The 13,138-nt window shown below is 38.9% G+C and overlaps 1 protein-coding gene across 1 annotated transcript in view; it reads left to right on the top strand.

Moving 5' to 3' along the window:
• Positions 1-13,138, top strand: part of LOC134652015 (low-density lipoprotein receptor-related protein 2) — a 421,270-nt gene that overhangs the window by 55,534 nt on the left and 352,598 nt on the right. The gene's annotated exons all lie outside the window — the stretch shown is intronic.

Below are 13,138 nucleotides of genomic sequence, written 5' to 3'. Positions count from 1 at the left end.
CAATTTTCGGAGAGCCTAGGTTTCCTTTCTCAAGCACTAACAGAGGCTCTCCGAAACATGTCCTGCGAGTGACTTAAAACAAGTGAGTCTAAACTGTAAAATTATTCAATTTTCAATAATGTTAATATCCAGACAAGAAAATGAGGACTACGTGTGTATGGAAACTATGGAAAGGCGCTTGTATGGAAAGGCGATTTCGCCCTGTCTACTTTCGTATTACGAATACGAGTAACAGCTTGGCAACCCAAAGTGAAACAATCATCTAATCTTTATGAGCACGTTTTCGATCGGATAATTCGGGCGACACGGTTCTGGTCAGTGGTTCCGACCCGCTTACAAGCCTACAAACAGCAACACTTAACTGTACATCGGTGGACCTTATGCCGTTTGTAATAAGGTTTACGAATTGTCAGTGTGGGCGATGGTACCAGTCGAAAGGCAGAGTAACGGAACTATTAGATGGTGCAAGTGGAAAGCAGTCGACGGTAAAAATTTTTTTGCCCGTCTTCGTAAAAGGCTAGGTTAGGATGCTAGCAATTCCAGGGGTCATGTCATGTGACACCTCTAGTTTAATTTGATGGGACTGTGAACATAGGACACGGTTCTGGTCAGAGGTTCATGGCCACCTGTTTACAGATGAACAGTCGAAATGCGAAGTAACGTTGTTGTTTTGGTGGTACAAGTAGAAAGCAGTCGACAGTAAATATTTTTTTACTCCGCCTTGGTAAGCGGCTAGGTTACGCTAGCGATTCCAGGGGTCATGTGATACCTCCCGTTCGTCCGATAGGACGAGAATAGGACACGGTTCTGGTCAGTGCGACCCATTTACAAAAAGTACCAGACGAACAGTACGGAGTAACGGTGTTGTTTTGGTGGTGCAAGTGGGAAGCTGTCGAGTGTAATTTTGATACCATGTCAGTGTCAAACAATCCCGCTTTATAAGCGGTATGATCTTAATAAAACTAGCAAATAAAGACTCGTCATGTGAGACCTCTCGTTCATTCGATGCGACCCGCTTATAGACGAACCAGTCGAAATGCACGAAGTATCTAACGGTGTTACTCGGGTGGTGCAAGTAAGAAACGATTTCCCTCATATTTTAAACTGAAACGGTCTTTAGATCACCTACTTAAACTGTAGTAGTCAATGCAAAATTGCAAATGTAATTTATTATCGAGGTAAGAATGAGCAAATAAATACAAATCTTATAAATAGTAAATTCGATGTCATAATAACTATAATAAGTTAATTTATAATAAAAACCAGTACAGCTCCAAGAAATAAATTCATCCACTATTCGTGCCCTAATTTCTCCCACGGCAAAAAGCGTAGGTTTAACTCAATCTAAATTGGTCTTTAATTATAATAATAAGACTGTTGACACACAAAACATTAACAGTAATGCAATCTAAACAATAGAAAAAAATAAAACGCTCCCACTCGTAGCTCCCACCGACTGCGGCGCACGCGCATCGTACTTTCTCTTTCACTCCTTTACAACAACTGTACGAAAGAAAGAGATGGACGGCCATTGAAAGCCGACAGTAATGACCGGGAGATAATATGCTAATCATGTATTTGCTGTATGATTAATGAAATAGGTATTGTTATAGAGTTTTTTGTGATTTCAAAACGGCTAGTTGATTTGAAGATGTATCAGTTGTATAATTATTGCTGATGTAATCAAGATATTTAATAATTTTTAAGAAAAAAAAACCGACTTCTATGCGGCCCGGTGAAAGATTATTGTAGATGGTGCGCTATGTAGAAAAGGAGGTAAAACCACCCACTTTTCTAGTAGCATTTCGTTTCTGTAAGGCTCGCAGTTCTAACCTAACCTAACCCACTTTTGTTCGGTTCTGTGAGGATAGCAGTTCAAACCTAACCTAACCCACTTAACGGCGCATGCGGTGCGGTGTACGGGGGTTTGAGCGGGAGGGGTTTGGCCTCATCATACTTTATACCTACATTTTATGGTAGGTAATCATAGTAGTTTGTTTAGTTTAGGTATCATAGTGGTTTTCCGGGTCAAGGTCTGTGTCCGAGTCCGGGTCCGAGTCCGGGTCTAGTCCAGGTCCGAGTCCGAGTCCAGGTCCGGGTCCGGGTCCGAACCGGATCCGGGTACGAGGCCGGATCTGGATCCGAGTCCGGGTCCCAGTCCAAGTCAAAGTCGAAATTCGAAATCACCAAACATGTACTATGCGTCGTTGAAGAGTTCTGTTCTGATCATCATCAGCAGTTCCAGTTCATCAAATGCGACAGTTTTTAATGTTAATGCTTTATTTTATGATGAAAATACAGAAAATTCTATACGTGTGCCTTTAAGATTTGAGGAGTTCCCTCGATTTCTCATGGATCCCATGCATTTTTATTATCTTTTAGAACTTGAGCTTGACATAAATATGGCTTAAAAACCTAACTTGCTTAACAAACATAACGAAAAGGAAAAATCGCCAAACGCGAGCTATGCGTCCTTAAAGAGTTTCGTTCTGGTCATCATCAGCAGTTACACTTCCTCAAATGTTACTTTTTAAATGTATATGCTTAATTTGTTGATTAAAACACAACAATCACTATATGTATGCCTTTAAGATTTGAGGAGTTCCCTCGATTCCTTATGGATCTCATCATCAGAACTCGAGCTTGACAGAAATGTGGCTTAAAAACTAAACTTGCTTAACAAACATAACGAAGAGGACAAATCGCCAAACGTGAACTATGGGTCGTTGAAGAGTTCTGTTCTGATCATCATCAGCAGTTCCATTTCATCAAATGCGACAGTTTTTAATAAAAATGCTTGATTTTCTGATGAAAATACAAAAATCTCTATACGCACGCCTTTAAGATTTGAGGAGTTCCCTCGATTCCTCATGGATCCCATCATCAGAACTCGAGCTTGACAAAAATGTGGCTTAAAAACTTAACTTGCTTAACAAACATAACGAAGAGGACAAATCGCCAAACGTGAACTATGCGTCGTTGAAGAGTTCTGTTCTGATCATCATCAGCAGTTCCACTTCATCAAATGTCACGTTTCTGAATGTATATGCTTGATTTGTTGATAAAAACACAAAAATCACTATATGTATGCCTTTAAGATTTGAGGAGTTCCCTCGATTCCTCATGGATCCCATCATCAGAACTGGGTTTTGACCAAAACGGGACCAATCTGTATGCATATACATACAATCAAAAAAAGAATTTTCAAAATCGGTCCAGTAATGACGGAGATATGGAGTAACAAACATAAAAAAAAAAAATAATAAAAAAAAAAAAACATACAACCGAATTGATAACCTCCTTCTTTGAGATTTGGAAGTCGGTTAAAAACGCATATAGAGTCGGATCGAGCTTAGTCTGCACGGCATTTGCAAAAGTCGCGAGGTTACAGCTCTCTAAGAGTTGGATATTAAGCCCCATTCTAATTTTATTTTCTTGGTCTGAAACTGTTATGTATTCGATCTGTAAGTTGTCAAAAGTGACACAGAAATGACAATTTGATAGATGACATATAGCCTCACTGAAAAGTCGCCTATTTTTAATTAAATTGAATATACTTTGGAAAATAACTGCAGAGAAAATTCAGGCTTCAAATGTGCAAACTTTTCTAGCCTGTATTTAGGAATTAGGATGCACTTTTCTGCCGCAGACTATTCCCCAGAATGTCAAGTGGTTATTTTTTCAGAAACTATGAAACTGTGCACAAATTCTGGAAGGATATGGCATGCGCTCATCTGTATAATGCTGTTGGACGGTTGCCAAATTCACAGAACACTTACCTTCTAGATGTTGCATAGATATAAGACCACTTGATATGACCACATGTGGCGCACTCCCATATTAAATTGGTATGAGAGCGCGTGCTCATGAACAAAAACTTTTAGGGATAAAACTGGCAGTTTATTTCAAAACGGTGAAGGATTCAATTGAATGGTATGGTATCAATGGCGTCGTATAGTTGCCATATCGGAGCTGCCGAGGTGCTCACAAATATCTGAACACGCACTCTAACGTCTTGAAAATAAAGTCGTAGTGTCCAAAGAAAAAACCTTATTAACAATTATCAATATCCTGTGGCCCCACACTAGGCTATGTCTGTCACGTGGTAGCCGAATTAGTAAGTACAAATACAACAAATACAAATAGCTTATTTATAAAAAAATACATTACAGCATTTACACTTTATACTGACCCCCACACTAGGCAAAGCTTGTCCCGTGAGGGAAATCATACGATTTACTTAAAGGTATTAATTACATGAGCGGCTTTTGAACCATGTTGGACACAAAAATTTAAGTAGATTTAGGAAATTAATTTATAAGAGAAACGTAATATATTATTCTAATTGAGCATCAACACGTTGTGTGTGTGTGTGTGTGTGTGTGTGTGTGTGTGTGTGTGTGTGTGTGTGTTATATGTTAGGATTATTATCTTAATAATGTTTTCTGTGTCATCTTAACTGTTAAGAGCTTTTTGGTTCGAAGACTGAGTAATTTTTAAAATTCTACAAGTTAACTAAACGATTGTAGATTCGGGGGTGGAGAAAGACTGAGAAACGATGTGCAAATGTGGTTTTGACGGCAGTCGTAGGAATTTTAAATATTCGATTTTTAAGTAAGCTATTGTAGTTTGATGAGTTTAGAACCATTTTGTGTACAGACAGAGCCACCCTCAGAAGATAGAGCTTCCGAACACTGAGTACTTGAGCGTCATTGTATAAGACCTTCGTAGGATACCTAATTGGTCTCTTCAAGGCTACCTTTTAAGCACCGCTCTTTGCGCTCTTTCTAATTTCAGAAGGATAGTCGAGAATGTACCTCCCCAGACAAGGATGCAGTAATTGATTATCGATTGTCCAAGTGCGGTATAACTAGTTCTTAATAGGGGCAAGTCAGCTGATTCCCTTAACATCTTCATCGTGTATATCAGCTTTCTGACCCTACCCGCCACTGCCTCCACATGTATCCCGAAGTTTAGTTTATCGTCTATCACAATCCCGAGATACTTTATTTTGTTCGATCTTGTCATATGGTCATACATACAAGTTTGGGTTGAAGAATCAGTGCAACCACGATTGTGGACTTTAAGTTTCATCTGAAGTCCTGGTGAAGAAGCCGCTGTCTTATGGAAACAAAGGAATTTCGATTTGGTTGTATTTAAAGTTAAAAGGTTCTGCTTTAACCAACCATAAGACATACCATGCTCGACATGGCTAAAAACGTTTTCCCAAGAGCAACCGTGAAAGACGATAGCGGTGTCATCGGCATAACACAGTAGCTCAGCATTCTGTAGCGCAGTAAGTGTAATGTCATTAATGTACAATAGAAAAAGGGTAGGACTTAAAATACTGCCCTGTGGTACGCCAAAGGAACTCCGACACAGGCCCGGCCCCCGTCCAAGTGTGATGAGACAATTTCTGTAAGAAGAGTAACGGCATCTTCGGTCGATTTTCCCTTTCTGAAACCAAACTGACGATCCGCTAGAAGGCCATTGGATTCAAGGTAAGTAACTATCCTTTTATTCACAATTCGCTCTAGAAGTTTTGAGAAACATCCCAGTAGTGCTATAGGCCGATAGTTGCAGGGTTCATTTTTGGCATTCCCTTTGTGAATCGGAACTATTGCCGATATTTTCCAAGCCGTGGGAAATATACCACTTTCTATACTTTGGTTAAAAATCACTGCAAGCGGTTCAGCAATAGCCGAACCAGTGGCTTTCAAAATTTTATTGTTAATATTGTCAAGGCCTGGAGAACTATCTGTGTCCAATTTTTGGATCAGGCTGAGAACCTCACTTTTGTCTGTAGGGGAGATGAAAATTGAGTTAAATCTCGATGATTTTACTTTAACTTTGGCTGCCAAAGACTCTTGTGTTTCATTTTTAGGGTTCCGTAGCCAAATGGCAAAAAACGGAACCCTTATAGATTCGTCATGTCTGTCTGTCTGTCTGTCCGTCTGTCTGTCCGTCCGTATGTCACAGCCACTTTTCTCCGAAACTATAAGAACTATACTGTTGATACTTGGTAAGTAGATGTATTCTGTGAACCGCATTAAGATTTTCACACAAAAATAGAAAAAAAAAACAATAAATTTTTGGGGTTCCCCATACTTCGAACTGAAACTCAAAATTTTTTTTTTCATCAAACCCATACGTGTGGGGTATCTATGGATAGGTCTTCAAAAATGATATTGAGGTTTCTAATATCATTTTTTTCTAAACTGAATAGTTTGCGCGAGAGACACTTCCAAAGCAGGGATGTTGCGGATGCAGATTTTTTGACATCCGCGGATGCGGATGCGGATGCGGATATTTAAAGGCTCACATCCGCGGATGCGGATGCGGATGCGGATGTCAAGATTAGGTACTTAGAAAACGTCAAATATTACATTTTTAGTATTTTTTATGTAAAAAAACGACACGTTTAGTATTTGAGCAAGAATATAGGTGCGTTATATTACTTATATTTAATAAAAACAGTAACTTGGCCGACTTTTCTGGATCTAGCTAGACGTTTTCGTTATAGGTAATGACGAAATTACCTAGCGCTAAGACGTTCCTGTACCGACTTGTTAGACATCCGCATCCGCATAAGCTCCGCATCGATTTTATGCGGATGCGGATGCAGATGCGGATGTTGAAAATAATGCGGAAGTTTCGCGGTTGCGGATGCGGATGCGGATGTTCGCAACATCCCTGTTCCAAAGTGGTAAAATGTGTGTCCCCCCCCGTAACTTCTAAAATAACAGAATGATAAAACTAAAAAAAATATATGATGTACAGGCATCGGAGTTTTTATCGCATGGTAAGACTAATAGCAAGCTATGGAGTCGACATTTGCTATAAATGTAAACTCTTATTCATACTCATACTCATGATTAATTTTATTTAATATGTAGTAACTATTTAGTAATCTGTTCTCGATTACTAAATAGTTACTACGTATATGAGTTTAATGATGATATGACACAGATATGTTTTAAAATAAATGTATGTTTTAATTGGGTGAGTTGTACTTCACAACTCAAGCACACTATAGCAGATTTTTCATAGTCATATTGTAAATCGTTGTATGGCTCTATCCATGCCAAAATTGCAGCTATTTCTGGGTTAGGCATAATAATTAATTATGGAATATTCCACAACGTATTTACCACTTACAGATATAAATAACTACTACGTTTGCAATCACCAGTGATTGACACATGACAAATACTAATCAATTTTATTAGCGGTCAGTACCTACATGACATTAGGTCTTTCGCAGCGATGTAGTTTGTATAAGTAGTTGTATGTTAAAATAATTGAAGTTATGAATTCATAATGTAATAGAAAAATATTTTTATATATAATTCGACTAAGATAATATACACGACCGACCGCTCTAAAGGCATTTTAAGATAAATGAAATATGTAAATGAGTATGAGTATGAATAAGAGTTTACATTTATGGCAAATGTCGACTCCATAGCTTGCTATTAGTCTTACCATGCGATAAAAACTCCGATGCCTGATGATGTACATTACCATGTAAACTTCCACCGAAAATTTGGACGAGATCTAGTAAGTAGTTTTTATTTATACGTCATAAATCGCCTAAATACGGAACCCTTCATGGGCGAGTCCGACTCTCACTTGGCCGCTTTTCTCTGTTAAGATTGTGTTCGCAAGGTTCTGACCGACAGTTGCAAAGTATTCGTGACATACGTTCAGGGACTCTTTTTCAGTATTTTTAATCTTTGTCAGATTTTGCACAGTACATTTTGAGTTCCGGTGTGTAATTTTATTTATGGTTTTCCACAGTTTTTTTGGCGACTTTTTGTGGGCAGTAAGTTCTTTTCTCTCATGTTCCGCTTTAAGATTTCTTAGAAGATTAGTAAAAAAGTTGCGATATCTTGTGTATACAAGTTTTCTAGTTTCGTCGTTCGGAGATTGCCGCGAAATTCGGTGTAGTTTGTCTCTCTGTTTTAAACACCTAATTAGCCCCGGAGTCATCCAAGGTTGGATACAGAATTTAGAGCGGCTTACTTGAATCTTTTCAGAGTTTCTGGAGATCGCCTCTGTGACAATGGTTGAGAAAACCGACACGGCATTCACAGAGCTTGCCCGCACAACAGGGGACCAGTCAGCAAATTCAAGTTCTCTGCTGAGTCCGTCGTAGTTGACCTTTAGTTTTGATCTTTTTTGAGTAGTATTCCTAATACGTTCCTATTCCTAATAAGTATGAGCTTGGTCGATCTGTGCAAGAGTCTCCTGCCCAAATATGTATTTATTTACTTAATAGGTAAATATATTGACTGTATTGACCTTAATGAACTCGGCGCTGTCGACTGGACAGAAATGGCTTTGGACAGAGTAGCATGGCGGTCTTTGGTGTTGGAAGTAAATAAGGAAGTAATATATTGACTCTGATCCGGTGGTTGACCACGGAGTCTAAGTGCAAGTGGTCGATGCAGGCGCAGCTGAAAGATAGCATTGTTGCTAGAAGGAATTCTATTGGGAATAGCATTCGCGGATACATTTGTCGAGAATTTCGAGGTAGTGGGTTTACCTGAAGATACTATGGACTTTTTACATTTATCACTGTCTTTATTTAAACTATGTTTGACAAGTGAAAAACGGCGGAGGTTTTTTGTATTAAATTAAAAGAAACACGATTTTGAATAATTTTACGGTTTAGACTCACTTGTTTTAAGTCACTCGCGCGACATTAAAACAAGTGAGTCTAAACCGTAAAATTATTCAATGTTAGTATGTCTCACAACAGTTTAAATTCGAAACACGATTTTAATAGTATATACAATACAATACATATATTCTTTACAGTACTTATGGTGCTACTTTCCCGAACTACTTAGTGTGGGAAATAGCACTTTCCGTGCGTATGTTAAAAGTTTAAAGTGCCATATGTACACTCCCTTCGGTCGTGTTTTAATTTGTCGCCACTCGTTTCGAATTTCCTCTTTTCCGCACTTGTATCGTAAATAACTATTTTGCTCACCAATATGAAAAAGAACATGACATACAACTTAAGCATTCTTTGTTTAGATACCTATTTGTAAACACCTTGGTCGCTCCGATATATCTGACGGCGACTACTGTAGGTACTCGGCTGCCGCCATTTTAGGCCACTCATCACAGAGATTTAATTACATTTTATTCCGCTTAATTCCCCATTATGTCAGCTGGCTCAAGTCCAAGTCCAAAACACGGGTTTATCAACAAACACAGCCATTACGGTCGGACACCGGTGCGGTGCAGATTGTACCAACGATTAGCCCTTCGTACGCCTTATGTCTTTGAGATAAGGTTCAAATTGTCAGTTAAGCCTTTGACCGAAAGACGTCAACTGACGCGCGCGGCCACAGCTCAATATCAACCTTCGTGCATTCTAACAAGGTTCACGATGACGCGCCGCACACGATTGGTGTGTCGTTTAGAGGGCTAACAGTGTGGGTGATGGTACAGTCTGTAGCAGAAATTGCTAAGCGGGCATGGTGTTCAAAATTACCTTGACGCGCCCTTATACTCTTAACAATAAAGTTGCGTCATGATCATTTTGAACACCTCGCCCGCTTAGCAACTAATATTGCCGCTGATTGTACCGCGGCTACATGTCGTAGTGCAATGTTTGTGTCCAGTATTTACCTACTAGTGCCACGATCCACGATGCATTTTGGTGCCATTTGAGATTCGAGCTTGAAATATTTCAATTTTTTTAGCATTTTCAATTATTAGAAAAGTTAGAAGCATTAAGAATGACTCACGTTAGACCGGGTCAGGGCCGGAGCTTCCGGCGCTTACTTTTCTATGACAGATGACAGGTGTTCACGTGATGCTTTCCATAGAAAACGAAGCTCCGGAAGCTCCGGCCCGGACACGGCTCGGTCTAACGAGAGTCCTTTAGGGGCCAAATGGGGACTACGTTTGTATGGAGAAGCAATCGTACCCTCGGCTTAACATCTTTATTTAACACATTTAGTGCCACCCAGTACGAAGCTCTTAAGGTGACAGTCCATTTCCCACCGCAGCTGCATTACAGTTCATTTTACTATGGAAATTGACAGTAACAGCGACGTGTTCAGTACCAGTAGTGTAGCTGCGGTCAGAAATGGAATGTTACCCTTAGAGACACAGACGCCTCACACTATAGCGTCTAGTCAACACTATGGCACAGAATAAATAATAGTACTAGGTACAGAAGATTCACTCTCTAACAAAACGCGTGTATTACGACAGATATGATACCTAGGTGGGGCAAGCGCGAGCAGGCGTCCGTTCCGTAGCGGTGCGCGGCAACTACTACGGCTAGACACCAAAATTGGTGTGGGCCGCATGTACTTGTAGGTATGTACTAGTAGCGACGTGACGCAATTGCGGAGTGAGCCACGCCTGTCTATGGCTGCTGCTCGACGCAACGAAGAGTTGACTAGACGCTAACGCTCGAGAGACGCTTGTGGGGAGGCCCTTAAGTCTGTTCACGGATAAAGTACCTATAGCTACTAGTTCGATGTACAATAGACGTCAAAGATATGTTTACATTTTTCGCCTTTTTACAAAGGAGTAAGGTGCAAAATTGTAAACATATCTTTGACATCGACTGTACAGCTAGTCGCAAAATTGTATGGATACATTATGAATGAATTCATGAACAGGACATGCAATTTTGCAGCTGGCTGTACACCTACTATAGTTGAATTTGATTGAAACGACTTTGAATATGGAACTTTCTTTTATTTCTAGAGTTCAAAACTCCAATTAAATTTGTACTTGTACAAGTACGCCCGGACTTAGAGGTTTAAACCAAAGTGAATTAGCATAAAAGCTTTTTATTGGCTTACTTAATTATAAAGCTGGCCCTAAGTCGAGTAATGAAAGCATTTGGCAAAGGCCAGATTTAAAGCAAACAGTCCTTTGGCGAATAAGGACCCGATTCGGATTTTGAACTAGATATCTATCAGATATCACCAAAAGATATGTCAGTGTCAAACAAGTGTCAAAAGTGACGTTTCTTTAAACAAAAACGTCACTTTTGACACTTGTTTGACACTGACATATCTTGGTGATGTCTAATAGATATCTAATATTTGACGTATCATAAAGTTCGAATATGGTTGTAAGTTTCAAAACATTTGTGCCAGTCGGAAAGGTACTGATGTGATGTCGGAAAGTTTCAAAATGGCGTAATATTCACATGGAATTCGGAAACTTCTCATATTTAAGTAGGTGAATCAAAATTTACCATTTCCACAATGAAAGTTTTCTTTCATACTCGTGAAATTTTCCTAAAGTTTCCGAGGAAAAAAAATCCCCAACTTTCATATTGGTATTGGTAGTAGATCGATACGGCATATTTTTTTGTCAAAGCTTTATTTATTTGACGTTCATAATCGCATTGTAATATACTTGAATAATCATCATTTTCCTCGCGTTATCCCGGCATTTTGTCACGGCTCATGGGAGCCTGGGGTCCGCTTGACAACTAATCCCAGTAATTGGCGTGGGCACTAGTTTTTACGAAAGCGACTGCCATTTGACCTTCCAACCCAGAGGGTAAGCTAGGCCCGTATTGGGATTAGTTCGGTTTCCTCACGATGTTTTCCTTCACCGAAAAGCGACTGGAAAATATCAAATGATATTTCGTACATAAATTCCGAAAAACTAATTGGTACGAGCCGGGGTTCGACCCGCGACCTCCGGATTGCAAGTCGCACGCTCTTACCGCTAGGCCACCAGCGCTTCCTAATATACTTAAATAATAAACTATCTTTATCTAATGCCCTCCTAAGCCAAATAGCATTTTCTCAAAAACAAAATGATATTGAAAATTATAGCCGTTAAAATGGGAGTACGCTCGGATCTTTTCTTGAAGGTTTTAAGGTCGTATCGGTCGGCGATTTAGTAATTATTAGTAGGTAGTAATTCAGATATTTAAATGTAGAATGACAGTGTACTCGAACGAAAACGATATTGAAGATATATGTAGCACCTTAAAACTTTAGGTAAGTACCGAAACAATTAGTACGTACAATATAATAATTAAAAAAAGAATGCATTAAAAATCCAACAGTCGACTTGTGAATTTGACTCGCATTTGCTCGGTTTTCCATCCTCCGCTTAAATTTAATAGGCGTGTTCAGTAAAAGATAAAGGTAGTTAAACCGCCAAGTCCGTTGACTTTAAAATGCAGCTGGCTCTAATGAGCATGTTGTGCCAACATTAGTACAGTAATGGTGGTTGGGGATTATTTATACCTAGCGACCCGCCCCGGCTTCGCACGGGTTAACAAATTATACATAAATCTTCCTCTTGAATCACTCTATCTATTAAAAAAACCGCTTGAAAATCCGTTGCGTAGTTTTAAAGATCTAAGCATACATAGGGACAGACAGACAGCGGGAAGCGACTTTATTTTATACAATGTAGTGAAGTTTACTGACAAGTTTGCAACGGACAGATCTATATTTTACTTTTGCAGCTAATATGAATAATAATAAATCACTAATTTAATAGTAATATAATTGTACTCCGTAATTTAAGTAATTATCACTGAATAGAAAACTAATGAAGTTTGTTTAATGAACTATCAGATAGTTCCTATAAAGTTAATTTTACTACTTAATCTGTATAATATTGTATATATGCTTAATTTAATACAATAACATAGGTAATTTATCGTAAAAACGTTATTAATATTGTATTTTCCATAAACATTGATTCGATACCATAGTCTTATCACTAATATAATTTCAAACTTGCATACCGATATGGCTTTTATACATGACAGCCTATGTTGCAGAATTACAAAATACATTGCGTATTAGAAAAGCAATGGATGCGTATCTGCAAAGCGGTTTGTAGTAGTAAAATAACATAGTAAGTTTTTAATTAGGTGTCGCACACTGAGACGAAGTGTTATCGATACGAATTACTTTTTTAATTACCTTCACCGTAGTTTGAACTCGATTGCGAAAATTGTTCAACTGAAAATGGCGTATGTTGTTGAAACTTGGGTGCGTTTAAGCCTTTTTCGGTACTAGGGCGGAAAAGCGGTTGATTTTAACGATAATGAAGTGGTTTCTGGAAATCGGATTTATTCAGGTTTGTTGCGGCGTTTATTTGCGACGTTGTATTTTGAATT

The sequence above is a fragment of the Cydia amplana genome, chromosome 11 (genome assembly GCF_948474715.1).
Source record: "Cydia amplana chromosome 11, ilCydAmpl1.1, whole genome shotgun sequence".
Taxonomy (NCBI): domain Eukaryota; kingdom Metazoa; phylum Arthropoda; class Insecta; order Lepidoptera; family Tortricidae; genus Cydia; species Cydia amplana.
The sequence above is the reverse complement of the archived record's forward strand: the minus strand, read 5'-3'. Positions and strand labels throughout refer to the sequence as shown.